This window comes from Saccostrea cucullata, unplaced genomic scaffold, assembly GCF_032062105.1.
Source record: "Saccostrea cucullata isolate Sc308-1 unplaced genomic scaffold, CSIRO_AGI_Scuc_v1 ctg673, whole genome shotgun sequence".
In the NCBI taxonomy this organism is placed as follows: Eukaryota; Metazoa; Mollusca; class Bivalvia; order Ostreida; family Ostreidae; genus Saccostrea; species Saccostrea cuccullata.
The window spans coordinates 123,036-148,526 of record NW_026929332.1 but is presented as its reverse complement, the minus strand read 5'-3'; positions in this window follow the sequence as shown (position 1 = coordinate 148,526).

Here is a 25,491-nt window from a genome sequence, read left to right as displayed (position 1 = left end):
TTCTTGTCTTTTTTTTTTGGTTGAAAAAATTCCTTGAAAATGAAAACTTAGGTGTATATTATAAGTTTGTACAATATGATATAATTTATAAAAAAAACAACAACAACAAAAAACCTCTTGAAAACGTGCACATGCACATGTACGACAATTTTAATGGTTTAAACTTAAAAAGGTTACTTTTATTTCTCTATAAAAGAACATTTTCTACTGAAATTATGGAATTATGTTTTCCGTCGTCTTTGCTAGAAGACAAATTAGAATATGGCGAATTCAAAGAATACAGCATTGTCTTAAAAATAGTATCTCTGGGCAAATGTCAAACTGCGCGCAATTATTTGAAAGAGTGAACGTATGAAATAAACTGGGAAAAATAACCCTGTATAAAGTACTTCTCTAAGTTTTTACCAACAAGAATGAAATTCTGAATAGATAGGTGCAATGTTCTCTAATATTATGGTATTTTGATACAAGGTTGTGCATGTTGTAATCTGAATGGTTAATACCATAATGACTTTAATTCTCTTAGCCTCTTGTTTACACCAGAAGCCTTTTAAAATCTTAATTTTTCTATTGCTTTATGATTCTAGGTACATTTTTGCCAGTTATAAGTATAATTTTAACTTCTGCTAAGTAGGATGTAATAATTTTTTTTCATGTCATGTTTTTCTTATCAAAATATTCAGAAAGATAGGAACATACTCGTATCAACTTACAAGGTTTTTTTGTCTTCATGAGGAAAGTTATTTTATCTATCTATCGTACTGCATGGTTCTAATCCCTGATTTTTGAGAAAAGACTATGATATAAATATTTGTTAAATATAGTTACATTCGCAGATAAAACATAATTTTTATAGAAACGTCATCAAAATTATTGGACTTATACTTTATGCATAATGCCCCAATGTTCAAAAATGTTACATCAAATCGAAACCCATAATTTTGGCATTTTCTTACTGAACATGGCTGTTTAAGATATTTGTCGAATGTTGCATAATTTATTGAACATGACGTCCAGATAATAAATTAAATGGTTTTTTCTGAAAGTATTTTTGACACTCATCTTATAGTATGCAAACACTGTTAACAAATAATATCATATTGCTTTTTACCACTGTTAATAAAACGACCCAAACATTGACCGCAATTTACGAACCTTGCACATTTTTGTTCTCACAGAATATTGACCTTTCTAACGTTGTAGTGATTATTTACGAGACAAGAAGAAATCGTCTTGGAGGAAATTGAATTACGCTCTAACTGCTACTGCTATCTTAGAACAAGATTTTATGGAGCTGAATAGTCCTATCTTGCAGAACTGGTCTTAATTCACTGGTCAGCTGTTTGACATTTATGTTTCGGAAACAAAAATAAAATAAGGAATTAAAATGCCAAAAAAGGAACATCAGAAAAAAAACCCTCTTGTTTCTTTCTTTATCTTCTCTTGTGATGATAAAAGGACAGATCCCTTTGTGCCTCTAAGTCAATTCAGATATGATGAATGTCTGAAAGGTTTGTAACCTTTATTGCTCTGTCAATAACTTTTGACCATTCTTTTATCCATAAATGTAATGGTATTGAAAGTCAATCATACAGTCTGTGTTCCAAGATCCTAACGATACACAGCAGAAATGTTCTGTTGGGATCTTCATTTGCCATTATTGGAATTTCTTAGTATGTTTGTGTCAACAGAACATACCCGAAGTGACGCCGTTTGAGATTTTTAAAACAGGATTTAGAAGTATGATTTATAGAGAAATATATATGAAATATATCCTTGCAGTGAGCTTGTATGGAACAGCGTGGTAGATCGCTTGACCAACTAGATCAAGTAGACAAATATATTTTAAAGTCAAAAGAAACTGACAAAACATTGTGAAATGCTTCTGTAATGTAGAACTTCAAATGTTACCAACTGATACATTTTTTAAAATGTAAAATTCAGTAGCTTAACTTATATAAGTCTGAAAGTCAATATTTAACAACACAAATTCTCATGTTTTATCTTCATTATTTCATATCTTTAAAAATAATAATTTAATGCCTATTCTACAATTTAGCTTAGCACGTGAATCGACGAAACATTGACTTTAAAAATAGACACAACTCCATCTAAATCCACTAAAACGGAAAGTTTTAAAATCTTTTCCTCAATTCGACTATCAGTTACCAGATTTAGGGTATGAACCAATCAGGTTTTGAAAGAATTCAGCTAAGCCATATTATATCTTTTGGTGCTAGATAACAACGGCTCCATATTTTGTCATGGTGTATTCTCTTAATGTGAAATTGATCCACATGAAATAAAGAAGATAAGAGCATTTTTTATCAAAGTTTTCTGCGCAGTATTTATATTTTTTTTTTACCAAGAAAAAGATTATATGTAATGATTTTTTTAATAAAGAAATTAAAAAAAAAAACACCCCCCACCCCCCAACCCCTTCCAAGATATCAATTATTTATTACACATGTACCATAAAAATAAGAATATGCTAACTAATAAAAAGATGGCTGTTCAAAATTGGGAAACATATAAAGAATTGAAACGTCATTTATTTTTAAAAAGTAAATTGCACCCCGTTATAAGCCGACCTTTTTTGCATTCATATCAATTGAATTGTCAATTAACAATGATTATTTCCATTCTTATGTCGATACGATATATTCCGGTGAGCTTGAGATAAAAGATACTACAGAGTATGACACATTGCATATTTTACTTGAAAAAGACTTTAATGGCAATCTTACAACCAAGCTCTATGGTAAATGTGATGACTTAAACATTTCAGTCGTCCACATCCCTTACTTATGCAGCAGTATACCTTCATCACCTGCATACGAAGTTTATATCTCTCAGTTGATTCGATATGCAAGAGCATGCTCAACGTATGTACAATAAAACGAGGTAAATTATTGACAAACAAGTTGATAAAACAAGAATATCATCTGTCTCGTTTAAATTCATCATTTCTTAAGTTCTATAATTGATACAATGACCTTGTCACCAAATACAATTTTTCATTGAGTGAAATATTGACTGACGTTTTTCGTATGAATTATTGGTCCATTATTTACACACTGAATTGACGACGGATTTTCTCGTTATTTCCCGATTTTGACAAGGAGCATAGGCGGGTGAGACCGGTTGGCAGGGGATGCTCACTCCTCCCTGGCACACTATCCCACATCTGATGTTTCGAAGGTCCCTGTTTTCTCTGCTCTTATTTTGTATTGTTGAATGGACTTTTGAGCTTGAATATTGTTTGTTATCTCAATATATTTCATTACAGAGAATACATTAATTCTCAGCAAAAACAATTTAGATTTTACTAATGTAAAGACGTTTTTAAAATAAAAATATAAATAATTATTGAAAATTCACAATTAACACATTAACAAAAATTCATGATTGAAAAAAAATCACCTATTGTCATTGCGCTGTGTACACGACGTACCATGAGAACTAAGCTTCGTTAGCGACTGTGTACATAATTTTTTTTTTGGGTAGCTTCGTTAGCGACTGTGTACATAATTTTTTGGGGTTGATGAACGATCTACAGACAGCGGGCGAAGCCGGGTCTCAATGAGATTGGTTTATCAGATATATTTCTTTGCACAGTCACTGGCAAATGTAATGTGCATTTTTTGTCGTAAAATGATAGCAATAAAAACCTACGTTAAAGGATTTTCTACTCTGTGTAATTCTCACTTTTCGTAGTGTTGTTTTCTGATTATGTCACTGAAAGGGGGCACTACACTTAATGTAATCACAGCATGGCAAATAGGTGTCGATTTCTTACAATGATGTCACGACATCATTTTATCCCCCGTATTGCCGTGTATATAGTGTTACAGCCCCGTGACATCCATAATCCAATGACTTAGCAAATATGTACAAGTAAAAGAAATGTGGGCTGAATGCAAATGAATTTCCTTGTTCGAACATGTTTTTATTCATTGTAAAAGTTATATTGCTTTTTAAAAATCATGCTTACTATTGTTTTGTTGTCGATTTCGTAAGATGCATTTGGTATATTTTTTCTATCTGTGACATAGTTTACATTCCTTTTTATGTCGCTTTGAACGAAGTCGGGCGACATACATGTATTGCAATTGTACGCCTAAACACTTTGTTCGCGCTGTTTCTCGGAGATGGCTGGGACAATCTTCCTGAAAATTTCCTCAAAAGATGATCAGGAGTTGTAGTTTTGCAGTGAGGACGTTCAGCTTTAGAATGGCTACCATCCCCATGGATACGCGCGAAACTGACGAATTTTGTCCGGGAGTGTTCTCTCTGTTCCCTTGAAGAATCGTCATGAAACTTTGTTATATCATATTGCGCAATTCCTTTTTAAAATTTCAAATTATCAATAGTTGCCATGGAAATAGGGGAAAAGTTTGGGGCGACATACGCTATTGCTTGCAATAGCAGACTCTTTAGTTTATTTTCCTTTTAGAGTTGAACGGGTATCACAGTACACAAATTATACAGCACACCTTTTTTTACAATCATTTGTTTGCTTTTATAATGAAAAATTATGGTTGCATAACCAAAAAGAACTACAATATATTGTGGGTAAATTATTATTTGATTAACAGAACTCAAATGGAAACACAAATTAGGCTAAACATATTGAATATATGGAACTTATGTGGTGAAAAAGGTGTCATAGGAATAAAATATCTCGTGACAAATTTTCGATAAAAATACGGTGGATGGGATAGGGATAATGAAATAATTAATTGATTTGAAAAGAATAATTTACAATACATCTTTTAATAGTAATAATTTTTTTGTCAAAATGACTTCACATTACCATCTGCGTGTTTAGAAATGCTTAAAATAGTGTTAAGGATGTTCTCATACCTCTATCAATGCAATTTGTATTTAGATATTCGACTTAACATGAATGTCAACTTAATTTATAGTGAATGTTACAGTGGTTGTTACATTCCATTACTGTACAGAATAGAAATGACATTTCTAGATGTAAATAACCGTGTTCGAATTAATTTGTTGGCAAAGAATTTAATTTTTCTTCAGATTTCTGATCTCCTTTTAACGACTTCTGTGAGGTTCACTGCACATGAGCCTACATTTTTCATAGTTATTTTTATAGAAAACAATCTTATTTTAAAAATGCAGGACGAACAAAACAATATGCATTTGTATTTAGATAATGGATAAAATCTTCCATATAGCAGCCAACCGTCTTTTTCACATTGACGTAATTCAACAATATCTTTCACATCCCAAAAACATAAAAATATAGTCATTTGAAACGTCTGTCTATTAACAAGAAGTTTTAGTGCAAGCTGATCTTTCTTTCCATGTATATATTATCATGGATCTTTGTTTAGAGAAAGAAAGAGGAACAAGATAAGAAAGAAGATAATGTAGTATATACTTTTCTGAAAATAGTTTTATCAATTAAAAATTTTTGTTGGTCTTTTCTTGTTTGTTTTTGCAATCAGCTTGGTAGTCTTTGGTAAGGCAGGAATTTCCAAAAGTACACACATCTTTGGCGTAAATTACTATTATGCTTATAAGTTTTATATATATAACGAATTTATTGTAATTCAACGAAAAATAATATCTGCTGTTGATATTAACTCAAATGTTATAAGAAAGTATTCCAAACATCACGTGTAAGAATCGATTTAATTTTATGATGTTAACATTTAAAAGTCCACATGCTTTTTAAATTAATTATCATTTCCCTTCCATATGATATGTCTTTAGTTGAATAGCTATCTAAGCAGTATCAGATTTAGTTTCCATCATGAATTTCACTACTGTTTAAAACATAATTAGTAATTATGTAGATAAACAATAGAGATGTCCATGGAGGAAAATTAATCTGCAGTTGCTTGAATAGCTTAGTAATTATGTAGATGGCATAAAAATAACATAAAAGGGTGTTCAGAAATTTTATTCCTCATTTCTCTTTCATTTTCCAAAGAAGATATTTAAAAATTGTCATATTTCACAGATCCTATTCTTGCATTTGATAAGGTTTTGAATCAGTAAGGGGAGGGCAGGTATTAAAACAGATGATGTCAGAGCAGAAAAATCAGGGATACGGCATATTTGTTACTCAAGTACTCAGGTAAATAAATCCTTTCAAATACTATGCAAAATTTATCAAGTCAGTGAAGAATGAATTATGATAAACATATTCTAACCTTACTGATACCAAGCTCATCAGTTCTGTATAATGCAAGATAAGCTGTGAAGAAACAAAAGTGAAAAAAAACTATATTTTCAAACAAAATGACCAGCATTTCTGTCATTTGGGTGCTTTCAAGAAGACAGAAAAACCCGATAACTTCCTGCTGGAAATGAATTGCTTAAAATCTAAAGCAGAATCATTTGATTTTGTCGGACTGAAAAAAATCATCTGTGTAGTAAAAAGTTACTTTTACATTTTCAAAAAATATTTCAATATGGAACGAACTTTCTTACCACCCCTAACAATGAAACTCTCAAAATTACTTCCCCTTTCTGAATAAAACACAGATACTTTGCCATGGATTGCTATGGATTGAATAGAAAACAGATGAAAACATCGGGTGCATGATATCTCCTTCATCAGTTCTATCTGTGCTGCTTTGCACAACAAACAACGGAATAGAATTGCCCATTCTTTATCATTAGCAGCTCATCATATTTTTTACCTAGCTGATGCCTCTCATGCTACAAATGATATCAAACCTTCATAAATAAAACAAATTATTCGGTACGCTATTCGATTTGCTATTTTTTTAATCTGATTCGATGCGATATTGTTCTACATACGAACAATTTCTAAAACGGGACAAGCTATTTACAAACGAGTTGACGAAGCAGAGATGTCAAAAGTTTTGTTTTCTAGGTCAATTAACATTTCGCAAATTCCATGGTCGACAAGATGTCCTTGTCAGCAAATATAGTAAATAGATAAGGAAATGCGAAATAATGTCATTTTAATTTTTTTTTCTCTTGATATCTTACATTATTTAACGCATCTTTGATAGATATCTTCGATATATAAATTTGAGTTATTGAATCTCATATGACAGAACCCATCAAAACTAAAAATGAAAATCTTATTTCATTCCTCGCGCTAATTTCATAATCATTTTATGATTTCACTTTCCTCTGTCTTGAGTATATCAGTTTTAATCATTTTAACAATGTCGGTATTTTAGCTGGAGGAGAGTCTCTTCAGCTTTCCGACGCCTTCAACTCCTAGCATCCAGTTTTTCCCAGTGTTTTTCGGTTAAAGAAAAAAGATTTAATGGAGGGCAGTCGAAAGAGTTGATGTGAATGTTTGGTAGAAAGGCTTTACAATCATGCGGTACGATGAGCCAGGTGAAATTTTGCTCAAAAATTAGATACAGGACACATGTATGCACGGATGGGACGAACAGTGACGTAAGGTTGAAAAGCCCACAAATCAAAATTGCGCATTTAGTTTAGTTTAGTTTATGCGTGAATGTAATAATTACAATTTCCGACTTTATTATTAGCGGTTTCAGTGATACTTTACAGGCGATTATACTTTAGGTAGGATGAATAGCCAATCATGACGTGACATTGTAACGCGCAAATTAAGCGTCATCGACACGGTATCTCTCTAATGACAAATAAGAAGTTCCACAGAACCTGAGATTTTCCTTTCCTTTACATAGGCAATGTATACTCCATGGAAATTTGGTCCGCTGTGCCTTAATTGAAAGAAATTCAAATTGTCTGTAAATGTTGAAAAACGATGCGTATACCTCCAGTGCATCAAATGGTGTTAAAAGATATGGTGATTAGACCTTCCTCATAGTTTGTCCCGTTTATTTTGCTTTTAACCACTTTCCCAACATGAGGTCATATATTTGATGGTTAAGTATTTAAGTGCACAGTAACCAAATTATCTCTATGACCAGTTTTCAAAATTTTCGACCAGACAGCAAACAATCTTAGCATATTTTGTTAACCTACATTTATTTTTCATTTCAGTATAAAATCTATCATTAAATCGAATGCTGAATGACGGTTTTCACAATCATTTAAAGGCAATTATTTACAAAGAGAGTAGTCTACCAATTTTTCGGTTTGTCCGAACACGACCAGGTGCACACCAAGCATGGGGATACATAATCCTGCATGGAACCTAATCCAAACTCTGATGTTTTTGTAGATCTTTGGTTTACCTGTACCCAATTTGCTCTGTATCAAAGGACTTTAAGGCCTGATAACAGTTCAAAATCTCCGTATGTCATTGATGCATTCCTACGGAAGTCCATTTAGGACCTATAAAAATATTTTTGAAATTTGATATAACGAATTGTCGAATTTGTTATAACGAATTTAATTCATTATAACAATTTCTTTTAATTTGTTATAACGATTTTAATCTATTATAACAGATTTGTTGAATTCATTATAACAAATTCTTTTATTTGTTATAACGAATAAAAAAATCGTTAAAACGATTTCAAAAATTTGTTATAACAAATTAAATTCGTTTAAACAAATTCTAAAGTTTGTTATAAAAAATTAAATTCGTTTAAACAAAATCCAAAGTTTGTTATAACGAATTGAATTCGTTTAATCAAATTTAATAATCAGGGCCTATAGAAAAATATATATGAATTCGATATAACGATTTGTCGAATTCGTTTTAACGAATTTAATTCGTTATATCAAATTATGGAATTCGTTTAAACGAGTTAAATTCGTTATAACAAGTTTTAGAATCTGTTAAAACGAGTTTAATTCGTTTTAACAAATTTTTGAATTCGTTATAACGAAATCAGCAAATTTATTATAACAGATTAAATTCATTATAACGAATTCAAAGAAATTGTTATAACGAATTAAATTCATTATAACAAATTCGACAATTCGTTATATCGGATTCAAAAATATTTTTTGATAGGTCCTAAATGGGCTTCCGTACATTCCACTTTCAAAGCGACAGTCTGATAAGTCTAAGAAAAAGAAAATACAAATTGTTAGATTTTTTCTACGGAAGCCCATTTAGGACCTATCGAAAAATGTTATTGAATCTGATATAACGAATTGTCGAATTTGTTATAACGAATTTAATTCGTTATAACAATTTCTATGCATTTATTACAACGATTTCAATATGTTATAACAAATTTGTTGAATTCATTATAAAGAATTCTTTAATTTGTTATAACGAATTAAATTCGTTAAAACGAATTCAAAAATTTGTTATAACGAATTAAATTCGTTTAAACAAATTCTTAATTTTGTTCATAAAAATTAAAATCGTTAAAACAAATTCCAAAGTTTTTGTTATCACGAATTAAATTCGTTTGATGGAATTCAATAATCAGGATCTGTAGAAAAATACATATGAATTCGATATTACGATTTTTCGAATTCGTTTTAACGAATTTAATTTGTTTTGAACATATTTTATTGTATAAACAAAAGGATTGGAAACAAGTTCTTTCAACTTACGAGTTCCTCTCCTTAAATATAACTATGTGTCATGCAATTAAAATACATGTAGTACATTGAGATATAAATACAAAAGAGATACAAGTGAAATATTTGTTCAGAAATATAACAATTTAAAATCTACAAGATTCGTCAATAAATTTATGCACAGCAGCAAAAATATATGTGTTTGTTTCTACAGGCAAATTTACATCAACACATAATAACAAATTTGTGTCAATATTGACCAATTCGTCAAGTAAAAATAGGCGATTAAAAAGATTATTCCTAGCGTTTGGATAATTTCTGCAGGCAAAAAAGAAATGATAAACATCTTCATACTTTCCACATGAACATAAAGGGCTATTAATAATATTTCTTTTGTGTAAATCATAATTAAGTATACAGTTGTGTCTAAGTTTAGTATGGATTATATTTGTATAACGTTTGCCAAATGAAAAATAGATTGGGGGATTTTTTACTTCTGTAGTTAAGTTTTTTCGAAACGCATTGAGTGAGATAGCTTCCCTTGTTTCTGTCTTCAATAAATTCCACTGTTTCACAGCGTCAGGAATAAAAGATCTTTTATATAATTCTAATCTGCATCTTGGGGCAGCGTATTGTTCCTTATTACGGGTATTATATTTTGAAATGTTTTCGCGCTTGTTTGGAACAATGTCATTCAAATATTCAGGTACACTACCATTATGAATTTTGTACATCGTGGTCATTTTTGCATTATAGCGCCTAACTTTCAATGTTTCCCAGCCAGTTTCAGAGTAAAGTATTTCTCTTGACACAAAAATTGGAAGTCCTGTAACAATTCTAGCTGCAGATAATTGAACTCTTTCAAGCTTTTCGGCATCATTATTAGAGCAGCCATCCCAAACAATTGAAGCGTATTCGAGCGAGGGTCTGATAAATGTGACATACAATTTTGAAAGATGTGTCCTACCGATTTTAAATTTAAGTTTTTTCAAAAGCCCAAGTTTCTTATAAGCATTGTTTACAATGCTATCAATGTATTCTGTCCAAGTAAGGTTTTGTGATAACAATAGACCTAAATGACGATGAGCAGGGACACATTCCAGTCTGTCACCTTTAAAAAATAATTTAGGCATAACAGAAATATTTTTCTTATTGAAAAAAATAACTTTCGTTTTGGAAGGGTTGAATTTTAGAAGCCACTGATTTGACCAAAGTTCCGGTATATGTAAATCATGATTTAAATTATATTCAATATCAAGTATGTTGTATGAAGAATGTTGAAGAGAATTGTCATCAGCAAAAAGTCTACACAATGTTAACATATTTACAGCAACATCATTTACATATATCAGAAATAAAAGGGGTCCTAAAACGGAACCTTGGGGTACACCTGCAAAAATATCTAGTTTTGATGATAACAGATCTTTATACATAACTTTTTGTGACCTTTTACACAAATAACTAGAAAACCACTGCAGAAGATCACCCGATATACCGTAAGTTTGTAATTTAAAAAGAAGTCCTTTATGCCAAACTCTGTCAAAAGCTTTTGAAAGATCGCAGAAGACCATACAACATGATTTACCTTCATCAATATTTTGAACAATACTATGATACGTTTCTAGTAATTGATAAACAGTTGAATGACCTGGTAAAAAACCCGCCTGATATCGATAAAACAAATTGTTACAATGGAAATAATTGTACATATGTTTAAAAATAATTCTCTCCATAATTTTACTAACACAAGATAGTAACGACACAGGTCTATAATTAGAAACTAAGGAGGGGTCATCGTTTTTAAACAAAGGAATAACATGAGCAGTTTTCCAAAAAACCGGAAACTTTTTTTCTGATAGGGACCTATTAAACAGCAGTGTAAGTGGTTTAGCAACAGTATAAATAGTGGATTTTAACATTTTGTGACTAATACAGTCAGGACCTATGGCTTTGTTCACATTAAGAATTGATATAATATCAATTACTTCTTTTTCCTCAATAACAATATTACTGAATGTGTCGCTACACAAACTGTACATGTTTGGCAAAGTTTCATTTGATTCGTCAATTGTCGAAATGGAAGAAAAATATGAATTTATTGCTTCAATCTTATCGATATCAGAATAAGCAAAGTATTTTTCGCCGTTATCATTATGTATTTGGACTAGTGGGATTTCGTTGGACATTTTCATGTTGAATGTGTCTTTCATTAACTTCCAGTAAAGTTTGTTGTTATTTTTGCTTGAATCCTCTAAAGATGTATCAATATTGTCGTAATAATTTGTTATTGCATATTTTTTCATATTGTTTACTGAATTTCGGACCTCTCTGTATGCGGCAAAATCGGAATCTTTTTTAGTTTTGTGTGCTTTCTTATGAAGTCGATTTCTAGTTCTCATTGTTTTCCTTAGAAGTGAATCAAACCATGGTTTGTCGCGAGGACGTATGGTTACCGTTTGTTCAGGAACACATTCGCGAGCACACGCAAGATATTCAGATGTAAAATTTTCCGTTGCTATATCTACTGACTGAGCCTCGTTTATCTTTTTATTCCAATCACAATTTTCAATTAAAGAATTTAGTTTAACAAAGTCAGCTCTTTTATAAGCCCAAACTTTTCTTTTGTAAGATCGATTGTAATTTATGTTAGAAGAAAGCGTTAAATAGGTAGCTCTGTGGTCACTTATGGAAGAGTCCATTACTAATGTACCCGATTCGCGAACTTGGATATCAACTGAAGTGAAAATTGGGTCAAGGAGCGTGCTCGACGTGTGTGTAATTCTTGTAGGTTGGTGGATATTATTAACAAGGTTATGTGTTGAGATAATTTCATGGATGATATGTGTTTGTGGAGTATTAAGGAGATCAACATTAATATCACCGACTAAAATTATTTTATCCGATTTTTCACTCATTTTGTCAACACACCATGAAAGTTTGGTCCAAAAAGCACTATCAGAGTTCGGAGGACGGTATACACAGCATAAAAAGATTTTAGAGGTATGGTTATCAATTTCAATACAAATACATTCAATGTCAGAGGGTTCAAAATCATAGTGTCTAATAACACGTATTTGACTAGAAAAATATATCATGACACCTCCCCCGAAACAATTCCCAGTGGCGGATTTAAGGGGGGGCGCACCCGGCGCGCGCCCCCCCTAAAATTTTCAAAGTTAGCGTAAATCAAATATGTTTACTTGGTAGACCTCATTTTCACCCTTCAAAATCTCTAGAATCCAGGAGCTTCCGGGGGCTTCGCCCCCTGGGCCCCCACCAGGGCTTTGGTAACATATTTTGTTGCATTTTTATTAAATTAAACTACACTGCCTCATTTAAACCCTTCAAAATCTTAAAATCCAGGAGCTTCCGGGGGCTTCGCCCCCCTGGGCCCCCACCAGGGCTTTGCCCTACCCATTGGGGGCCTCAAGGCGGCCCCCAGACCCCTTGCCTAATTTTGGCGCCCCCCCCTAACTCCAAAACCTGGATCCGCGCCTGATTCCTATCTTTTCGTATTATATTACAAAACCCATCCAAATATAAGTCATCATTATTTACCGTTTGGTCAAGATGGGTTTCGGTAAAACATAAAATATCGAAGTCATGAACGAAAGAGTTTAAGTGATCTAATTTGTGTCTAATACTACGAATATTAAGGTGTAGAATGTCAAGGACATTTTCAATCGGGCCCGGATTGACCTCAATATCGCCACATGCCAATAGAACAAATGTGAAAAATTGTAAATGAAAGTTGATGTACACAGATTTTAGTGTAATAGATGTCAAGCAATGAGCAAGTTTCTAAAAACATTTTTCATTAGTTGCAAAAAACATGCGCATGGAAAAAACGACCATAAACAGGTTTTTGATGTACATCTGCCAGATAAATAAAAAAGACCGATTGCAGCACGATATTGTTCAATGGAGTTACCCATTATCTACCTTGTGACAAAAGTATATTTTAAACAAAAAGCTGCAATCGGTAGCTGCTAAATTTATGACACATTCAAAAACTACAGTAGCTGAATACATATATTTGTTTGCATGACTAAGAAAGTTTGAATATAATGCATAGTTCAAAAAGTTAACAAAAAAATAATAGAAAGGATACATGTAACATAAACACAAAATAAACAGGAAAAACAAATGGAAAGCGAATATGTACATAGAGATAACGTGAATAGTAATATACTGTACACCTTTGTGAATAAAAGAACACAAAAATTGTGTAATTGTGTTGAAAAGGTTTAACATTGTGGTAAAACTGTAAAGGTACACATTAGTAGAAATGGTATCTTCACAAAAACAAGTTGCGGAGTGCATATTCAAAGTAACCAAAATGTATATACATTGAATAAACAAGAGATGCAAAAAATGCATAGGGTATAGGGAATTGAGAAGTTGTGGATAATGTTGGTATAATATGGATCATTAAAAAATAGATTAGATTGTAGCTTTTGTTATGATTGACATTTAATTTTTAAGGTCATATTGAAATACTTGTCAGAAAGGGTCGAACGTTTGTCATTAGAGGATTTTTAGGGAAAAACACCTACACAGCCTCCTGAATTTCATGTCCGAATTTGACTAAGTCTGATTCGTCTCTGATGTGATGGTACTTATCGCGATTGTCTTTGACAGTGATTTTTCCATTAGAGGATCGGGCACTTTTGAGGTGATTTTTACGGCACAGTTGTCGGCACAAAAAGAGCAGTCTGTCGCGAAATTTTGTCAAATCCTCGTTGACCGAAATTTGCATTGTTTCCTCGTTTTCGCGAAATTTGCTGGAGTTTCTAAGTACATGAAATTTAGTGTCAACAGATTTCAAGCGAGCTATAATTTGGCGCGAGCTATAATTCGTTATAACAAATTATGGAATTCGTTTAATTGAATTCAACTCGTTATAACAAGTTTTAGAATCTGTTAAAACGAGTTTAATTCGTCTTAACAAATTTTTGAATTCGTTATAACGAAATCAACAAATTTGTTATAACAGATTAAACTCATTATAACGAATTCAAAGAAATTGTTATAACGAATTAAATTCATTATAACAAATTCGACAATTCGTTATATCGGATTCAAATATATTTTTCGATAGGTCCTAAATGGGCTTCCGTATTTTTCTTTGTGCAATGGTAATAAATTGTAATTTATGTCATAATGTTAACTTTGTTTAAATACTAGTAATTTAAAGGGTAAACTTCCGAAAAAAACTACAGTGTAATCGTCTATTTGTTTGTATAAAGTCACCTTTGAGATTTTTCATGATCACTCAGGAGACGCAACCACTTGTCGGCGGAGGGCTACAAATTTTAGATTTATATATGGCACTAAGGCCATTCATAGGGGATCTTCTTCGTTTCAGCACCTACTGCAACACGGGACCTCGGTTTATACGGTCTTTTCCGAAGGACTGGAATCCACGTCAAGTAGAGGGATTCAAATCCGCACCGTAAGGATCACCTCCTCACTTCACCACCCTACAGCAAACAATCCAGCCACTGTGCCATATGGGAGAGTCAAGTATTCGTAAAATTAGTACAAATTTTAAAGAGTCAATTTGAAATGTCAATCTGAAAATTAAATTTATGATTACATTGGTCGGATTAATTACCTCTTCACCACCAAACAAGCTCATTTACTTCCAAGTGTTTTTTTTTAATTGATTATGGCTTTGAAAGAAATCTCGGAAAGTCAATTATAAAATCTCGCAAAATAGTGGCCTACCTGAATTAAAACACAGAGACAAAATCATGGACACTATACCATATATCTTGTTCAATGTACTCCGGTGTCTTAATTTCTTATGTTTTATGATGAAGAAGTGGGAAAGGAGGAAGGAGAAATGTTTTGAAACATTGTTTGACACGCAACAGAGATGTTATTTCAATTTGCTAATGTTTTCCAATGAAAATCCTGAAAAAAATATCTAATCAAGCAAATAGACATGTACTTTTAAAGGTTTTATTAAGTAATAACCAAATATGATTTGTTTTGTCTTAAACAAAAAATACAGCATGAATTTATCAATTTACAATATTCATTTTTAGCTCACCTTTATGAAGTTTATGCCTTCGGCATCGGTGTCCTAGATTTAAGTTTTTGATACAGTTTTCTTTTTAGGTGCTTCTATGCCCTACATTAATTAAAAATGGAAGATTATTCTAGTGTATTTCATTGTACTAGAAAATATTTCCAACGCTGTAATTTCAACAAAGGAATGACCAGGTTTGGAGTAGTTAAAGTTTTTTGTGCAAGTAAAAGTTCTGGCACAAGTCTCATTTTCCAGTAACCATCGTTGAAAGTTATCTTCATATCCAAAAAAGAAGCCCGCTTCCTCCCAACCTTCTTTTTTTTTTGCTGATTTCAGTCGTAATAAGGAGTGTTTTACCTTAATACACGAAGAGGCGAACCAGACAGGCGACTTCAAGCTTAACAACACCGGTTCAGCTTTTCTTATTATGTTTTATGATGAAGGAAGTAGTGCGAATGATGAGTAAAATATATAACGTTCTTTTACACGCGACAAAGGTGTTAGTTAAAACCACTCTTCGTTTTTAGATAATAAACTAAACTAAAATAGAAGTCGAACAAATAAAGATGATCGCTGGTTGATCTTGTCTGTTGAAGTTAGGGAAATCGAGAGCAGGTGACTTGTTAATATTTAATATAATTATATTAATTAAAAACGTTTGAAAACAACAAACAACATTTATTTGTTATAACAGTTTTAAAAATTGGCGTGATACATTCATTACCATAAGATATAAGTTCAGTTTATTCTCCCAAACCAAAATGTTGGTAAATGGGGTACATTAATAACATATATACACTTCAAATAAACAGGACAGAGGTATAAAAACTATAAATATACAATACAAAATATGGTCCAAAATTTAAAAAAAAAATGAAAAAGGGGTAAAACAAAGAAAGTAATATATTAAGGAGGATAGACAGTGTCATAAACTTTTAAAATAAACATGCATAATTTTTTTCAGGATTTTTTCGTTTTGAGTTGACATAAGTTACAATTATGGATCATAACATTGAATAGTGAACAAGTGATCAACAGATGAATCAGAAAAGAAGTACGGATTTCTGTTGTAATATAATATTTACTAAAACAAAACAATATGATTCAGTTATAACGTAAGTTCTTCCAACTTGCTGGATACTTTTAAAATAATATCTTCAAAATAAATACGAAAATTCGTCAAATATTTAAGAAGGTTGGGTGGATATGACTAATTTTAGACTATTAAAATTTGAAAAAAAAGAGATTTGCATAAAAAAGGAAATCAAAATTAAGATTTAGTGAGCTGGAAGCAACTACATTATCTACATGTATCATCATGCAAAGAATTTTATGGAAATACAATCAGAGAACGTTTGCTCCCGTTACGGTTTTTTTGTTATTAATTGTTAACTAGATGCTTTGATAGTATTTGACTATCACCCATTCTCAATATAAGGGCACAAATGCCTCTCTGATTTTTTAAAAAATGAAGTTCAAGATAACAATTTTTCTATCAAATACTTTTGAAAGAAAGTATCTGAAGATTTTGTTTCCAGATTTTTTTTCATCAAATTAGAATACAAGGAATAATGACAAGACGATAAAGTAGAGGGTGATTTTATTCAGAAATGTAGCTTGAAATGTACGTTACTCTTTCTTCAATGTCCAAAAAGATATGTCAAAAAAAATGTAGTCATTAAAATCACAATTGGAATATCTCATCTTAACACCGGCACATCCTACCAACTCTGTCAGCAACATATTTTCTCGGCATACGAACGTGCGTTTGATTTTTCCTTTTAAAAAAAAGGTTACTTTTTGATCCAGATGTATAAAAACATTTTTTAAATATATGCTTTAAATTCTTCTCTCTGTTTTGTTTAGAGCGATCAGTTTGGAATCTTGTCATTTTCCATAGATACTGGAACCTAACATGTACATTTAGTAAACTTCTATTTTGTAGTTACTGTCTTTTTTAACATATATCCATGCCGATTTAGAAAACTACGTAAATGAAACGTACATTTCAAGATATATTTCTGTTTAATAAAAAGCTTAAAATTCATCGTTTTGTTTCAGTTTATTCCAAACAATTCTCTATGTAATCACATTGTGTTATATGTCACAATCACCACTATAAAGACACGATTGCCTCAGAATATGAGTAGGTAACGTACATTTCAAGCTTGTAATAATATGTAAATTAGTAATAAGAAAATATTGAAAAAAAGCAATTATTGACATAAAAATCATTTCAATGAAGCGTTTTAAGGCAGTAATATAAGAAATCATAATATAACAAACGAGGTTATTTGTCATCAACTACATGAATGTCACGTCACTTCGGTAACGTTCATTTCACATATTATTGGGGAGTCTCCTCCACCTTAGTTGATTACCATTCTTTTGTGCTGTTTCGCTGAAATTGACACCGGTCATAGCCTAGTTACTTCTACCTGTGTGCAAGGGTACAGACAAAAAAAATATAAGAGTCAGACGTTTTTTGCTATGATCTAACAAATGTTCGTGTTTGGCCATTGAAACTTAACATAAATCTATTCCGAATATATCCATCGACAGTTTGTTAACAATTTCATTTAGTATGTTGCAACATCGTTTTTCAAAACACAAACATACGTGCTTTTCAGCAGATCTGGAAAAATATAACCCAAAATGCAATGATTCAAACAAAACTGAGTATCGTGTGCCTTTCAGTATTTGAAATGTACGTGACCGTCTTGTGTTCTGGGTTTATTTGTTCTGTTTCTATTTCTTTTTTCTTTCTTTTTTTTTTACCAATTATAAGCCTATGCATACCTTGTTTTAAATTATCAACAACAATTAAATTAATATTGACGAAAAGTCGCATATTAAAAGTAAACAAACTGCAAAAAGGTTGCCAAAGATGAATTTAAGACAATTAGAAATAAATTTTCTAGCATGTGGTAACCCCTAACAAAAAAATACTATAGTTAACTACAGTTAACTATAGTTTACTATAGTTAACTATAGTGATAACTTTGACACTTTGAAAACTTTGATTTACTTTTGTGATAACTTTGACACTTTGAAAAACTTTGAAAAACTTTGACGAAAACTTTGACACTTTGAAAGACTTTGGCGAAAACTTTGACACTTTGAAAAACTTTGACGAAAACTTTGACACTTTGAAAAACTTTGGCGAAAACTTTGACACTTTGAAAAACTTTGGCGAAAACTTTGACACTTTGAAAAACTTTGGCGAAAACTTTGACACTTTGAAAAACTTTGACAAAAACTTTGACAAAAACTTTGACACTTTGAAAAACTTTGACAAAAACTTTATCGAAAATTCTGATACTTTGAAGAACTTCGGCGAATACTTTGACACTTTGAAAAACTTTGACAAAAACTTTGACACTTTGAAAAACTTTGACAAAAACTTTGACACTTTGAAAAACTTTGGCGAAAACTTTGACACTTTGAAAAACTTTGGCGAAAACTTTGACACTTCGAAAAACTTTATCGAAAACTTTGATACTTCAAAAGACTTTATCGAAAACTTGGATACTTTGAAAAACTTTATTGAAAACTTGGATACTTCAGAAAACTTTATCGAAAACTTTGACACTTCGAAAAACTCTATCGAAAACTTGGATGCTTAAAAACTTTGAAAAAGTTTATTGAAAACTTTGACACTTTAAAATACTTTATCGAAAACTTTGATTCTTTGAGAAACTTTATCGAAAACTTTGACTTTCTGAAAAACATTATCGAAGTCTTTGATACTTTGTAAAACTTAATTGAAAACTTGGATACTTTGAAAAACTTTATCGAAAAATTTAACACTTTGAAGAACTTTGTCGAAAACTTGGATACTTTAACACTTCAAAAAACTTTATATTAAACTTTGACACTTTAAAAACTTTATCGAAAACTTTGAAAATTTAAAAAACTTTATCGAAAACTTGGATACTTTAACACATAGAAAAATTTTATCACCAACTTTGACACTTTAATAAACTTTATCGCCAACTTCGAAAATTTAAAAAACTTTATCGAAAACTTTGACACTTTGAAAAACTTTGGCGAAAACTTTGACACTTTGAAAAACTTTGGCGAAAACTTTGACACTTTGAAAAACTTTGACAAAAACTTTGACACTTTGAAAAACTTTGGCGAAAACTTTGACACTTTGAAAAACTTTGACGAAAACTTTGACACTTTGAAAAACTTTGGCGAAAACTTTGACACTTTGAAAAACTTTGACAAAAACTTTGATACTTTGAAAAACTTTGGCGAAAACTTTGACACTTTGAAAAACTTTGGCGAAAACTTTGACACTTTGAAAAACTTTGGCGAAAACTTTGATACTTTGAAAAACTTTGGCGAAAACTTTGACACTTTGAAAAACTTTGACGAAAACTTTGACACTTTGATTTACTATAGTTAACTATAGTAAACTATAGTTAACTATAGTTAACTATAGTATTTTTTGTTAGGGACAGTCTAAAACATTTACGAGGATTGGGGGTGCATTTAGATGGATTTATGTGGCCAGTTGTCAAATGGATTGTAACGATAATTTTGTTTCGCTCGTGTAAACGCAATTCATTGACTAAAGAAAAAAAATGTCAGTTAGAAATACGTAAAATGTACGTTACCATACGTAACGTACATTTCAAATATAAAAATCAATTCTCTTCCACAAGCGTACGTTAGACACACAATATATTGATACTATTTGAACTTGCATACCGGTATCAGAAGAAATGCATCATACAGGTTTCGTATTCAGAAATATATACCAGGTATCGAAATTATATTACATATAATTGACCTTAATATATTTTTTTTTCTTCAGCAGAAACGTTTCTTTTCAATAGTTTTGGGATTTAGCCGACCTCCAACCTTTGAAACTTTCCTTTGTGTACACATTCGAGTGTGTGAAAGTATGAGAATACATGAAAATTCGTGCGAGGTTCACTTAATTTGAATTTCATGGTAACGTACATTTCAGTCACGTACATTTCAAATGATCACTTTTCATGTAAAAAATAATTTTTAATTGTGTTAAGCAAAACGTCTTTGCCAGTTTACAGGATAAAAGGGGTTGCTTATTCAGAGTCGTCTCATATTTTCTACTTAATATATATTCTTAAAGGAAGAATATAGGTAACGTACATTTCTTTCTTATCTCTGCGATTGAAAATGTCTTTCATTCTGTAAACATATTTATGAAAGTTGCTTAAATTGTTCAATTTCATGTTACATTATCTAAGTAGGAGTAATTAATCCTTTGAAATTTCAAATTTAGCCCAGCAATAAATAAAGGAGAACAAAACTATCAGGTGCATAATCTTTGTGTTTGCTTCTAATGTGGTTGAAATAGAATTAAGCGACAGGGACATTGCACATTAAAAATTATTCATTATCACAAAGAAAATGTATTTATTGTTATGAAAAGAAATATATATGATACAAGGTTTAACTTATCAGAAAATTTTTACTTGAGAATCAAAACTATATATGACACAGAGGGGATTCAGAATAATATTTGCCTCGGCGACAGTAACGTACATTTCAAATAGGCTACTATATTTGAATTTGGAACTCCTTAAACACCCTTTCAGATCGATAATTATATGAATTCTTATTCATTGTTATATGACTATTTATAATGTTGATTTAAAAATTACATCAGTGGTATTTCTTTTAAATGAAAATGAGGCGACATTATTTGAGCCCTTATATTGAGAATGGGTGTATACAATACTTCGATCTCTTTTTCCTTTATTACAAAACATATTTATACCGTTAATACTTGAATCATGATATTAAACTTGGACATGTATATATATGTATTGACAAAGTCTAGCTGAGATTCTGGTTTGAGCTGACACAGGCGACCTATGCCGCTCTAGTCAAAGTACTTTAATTAACTGACTTTAATTGACTTTGGCTTTGTAAAATATACATGCCTGGACATAGTTTAAGTTCCTTATTTATTCACATGCTATAATAATATCTGAACATTAAATCAATATACATAAAATTTGTTATTAAATTTATTCTAGGATTATATTACTGTTTTATAAGACCTTTAGTAAAACGTCGACAAATATAATCAATTGATTTATCATTCAAATTTTCATTATGTCCGAGATAAACTATTTATGTACGCTTTTCACTTATATAACTATATGCTGTAATTTATCGAGTTAAAACTAAAGCAATTCTATTATAGTCCGAGATCGTGTCATTATTGTTCTAAGAAAACCTGTTTATTATTCCCAAACAAAATAAATCAATAATTAGGTAAATCTTTATCAAGTTTGTTTTCTGCTGTATCAAAATACTCCATATCTCGGGTGAAAATTAGATAGGGTCTTGAGATAAGTTACAATATTTTAGAAGAAGATTACCTATTCTCTTAGTTATTACACAAACCGTGTATATTTAATTTAATTGTCTGTTGCTTAACACCGAGTCATCATTACAGCGCCAAGTAAACATTTTTCGGCCAACCACAAAAACAATCTTTTGCGTGACAATGGGGTTGTAATCCTAAGAATTGCAACTGCTATTATGACAAAGAAGAGGTTAAAAAGTCAATTCAAGTCATTAGTGACAATGGGGTTATGATTTATGTTTTATTAGTTAAAATAGGTAATGAAAACTAACAATACAACTGAAAAAATCCATCATCAGTGTGAAATATATGAAGATAACGAACAGTATTAAAGCTCAAAAGTCCAATAAACAATACAAATCAGGAGCAGAGCAGACACGGACCCCTAAAACATCAAAATTTGGATCAGGTGCCATGGAGGAGTGAGCATGCCAATAGGTAACATCCTGGGTGTATTCCTTGTCATGAGCGATAAAAACGGAGAAAAATAGACAGTTCAGTGTGTAAAAATGGCATAAAAAATTATATGGGAATCGTCAGTCAGCTTTTGACTTAATGATAAATTGTATTTGCTGACAAGGTCGTTGTATCGACCATAGAACTTAGGAAATGATAATTTTAAACAAGACTGCTGATATCCTTTTTTTCATCAACTTGTTTGTCATTAATTTACCTCGTTTTAGAAATTGTTCATACGTAAAGCAAGCTCTTGTGTATCGAATCAACTGAGAGAAATCAACCCCGTATGCAGGAGATGAAGGTATATTCCTACATAAGTAAGGGCAGTTGACGATTGAAAAGTTAAAGTCATCACGTTTATCACAAAGCTTGGGTGTTAGATTACCATTTTGCTTCTTGTTTGAAACAAAGGAAAAATCAATTGAATTTAATATTTTCTGCAAATTTCAATTGATGCATGTCGTTTTAACCAATGTACTTTTCCTACAGATAAGCACTATGAATATACAAAAATTTAATATTCATAACACTAAAACAATTAGAATTGAATATTTTTCTGCTTTGGAAATTTGTTGAATGAAAACAAATAAAATAGATACTGACAATTTAAAAAAAACTACTTTCAAGATAGTTTGGAATTCATATTGATTCGCTGTGATTTTATCTCTCCTTTAGTGGAAATGGTGAAAATCACAACACTAGTTAATTTCAAACCCCGGCCCTTAAACAATAAAAATGAAAAAAGCGAACTAAACCCTTGAAAAAAGTGAGGTGGCTTTGGGTGTCTAGGAGATGTAAACTTCTCATATCGACCAGCCACGTAAATCGTAATCCTTTTGTATTGATCATGCAGGTAAACTGTATGACCCGTGGTTAAAACTTATATACCATTAACGGTCTTTGGAATGAAGGCACCAGTCAAAATTCGACTCCAAGTTAGGTTGTATTTGTAAACGATGTCATTATAGCGACTTCAGACTTTGATACCCCTTATTTGAATTCCTAAATTTAAAACTTGGTCATGCAGAAACATTAATTTTCTCGCATGGCGAATTAGTTTGAAGGCATATATATTAAATAAAGTTAGTAATGGAATTTTGCTAATATATAAAAATGAGAAGTTGAAAATAAAAACAATCGTCGCTTTGTTTTTTTTTATAGTAAAGTTATAATTTTGCTATTCACGTCTTTATTCAGTTAAACTCGAAATTTGAAACAGATGTACTAGACTCTGTGGAGTCTTCTATTTGAGTCACGGAGATAATACGATATTTATGAAAATATTACGTTTATTTATTAATAAAATGACACTGATATAACTAAATTTCAATTGAAGTGCACAGCATATTTTTCTCCTGTTGCCATTTTAGATAAAGGTCAATTGGGTATGCTAGTCGTCATAGAAACCTGATACTGCATCGGGAAATTCCAGGATTCTGAATTTTGTGCCTTCCTCACAGATTTGTATTGATTATAGATTATTTCTGTAAGATCGACCAGTGTTTGTATTTATCATCTTTTTCATTTTAAACATCGGACATATATCTCTGTCGGAGGAAAGTCGGTCTCCCACGATACTATTCGTTTGGTATATTCTATGAATTTGAAAAGATAAACAAATCTGGCTGACACGACGCCTTGTGTCAAAAGGTGTCATCGTGGGGAACCTATAAGGGGCTCAGAAACGGTGCCTCTCGGATTCTCCCTCGGGGTATTCACAAGTTATCATATACAGTTATTAGCACATAACCAGCTTTGGCTTAAACACACCATACCTTCACTAAAGAAAAGGATGAAGATAACGAACAGTGATCGGTCTCAACAAACCTTTGAATAATATAAATCTGTAAAGAAGGCATAAACACGAACCCCTTAAAACTCCCGAGGTGGGATCAAGTGTCTAAGCGGAGTGAGCATCCCTTGTCGACCGGTCACGTCTAACGTAAGCCCTGTGTACGTATATGAAACATTCCGTTGTCAAATTCAGTTTGAAAAGAAAGGCTTAACAAGTTCACGAAAAATTAAAGTCATCTCGTTTGTCATCAGAAAATCATTGTTAGTTGACTCTCGAACATTGCTTGTTGGTAAAAGGGAATTTTAAAATTCTTATCAGACAGATATATAAATAAGAAAGTTCAAACGATTAAGTAAAACTCACACACTTTGCAAAATTTTCAGATATGAAATTAAAAATACATTACTGCAAACTTTTGTTCTGTAAAAAAAATTCCAAATGCTTTGCGAAACATTTATTCAGTTAGAACCAAATAGAAAGCTGAATGTTTAACCTTTAATCTCATAAATGTATCAGGTGTTCAGTAATTATTTCAATGAATTTTATCCTCCAAAGGGAAAGAATTAGATAATAGAGAGCATAACAATTTATGGACGATTAGATGCTTTTCTCTGTGTGCAACAAAAATAAATCAATAATGTTACGATACTTTTGTGTAGTATAATTATATAATGCTATGAAAAATAACATCTAAATTTTTTTAACGTTTGTCCGATTGATACACAATTTTTACTTCAGGGTTGCATAAATTGCACGAGAATAGGAATACTAATTCCGAGATATCTGTTACAAGAGACAGACAGTTGGGAATGAAGATATAATGGAGTGTCGTTATTTATGTCAATTTTTAATTTTGAGCAATGAGTTCACTAAAAGATACCCGCCACCTCGCATATCGATATAATGGCCATTTTTTGTTCCGGGAGATCAAAAATAATTGTCAGATTAAAAATTAAATTGGAGGTGTACAGTGGCATTATGTAATAAAGAATCTGTGAAATTATTATTTAGTAGTTTAGAAGGAGTTGGTGATAAGAGATGGATACCCTTCAAAATTATAGAAAAACTGCCTGTGTTCATCTTTTGCTCTGGGAAACCCAAAACATGTGTTTGATCAAAAAGTAAAGTAGGAGGTGGATACTGGAACTATATTACAAAGATTCCGTGAAAGTCTCATTAAATTTCATTTAAGCATTGAATTCATATTTTGGATGTCTTCGGTCCTATAACACACCTGGCCGTGCCGACAAATTGAATACCGCGCGTTATAACACACCTGGCCGTGCCGACAAATTGAATACCGCGCGTTAGCGCGGTATTCAATTTGTCGGCACGGCCAGGTGTGTTATAGGACCGAAGACATCCAAAAATATGACTTCAATGCTTATATTT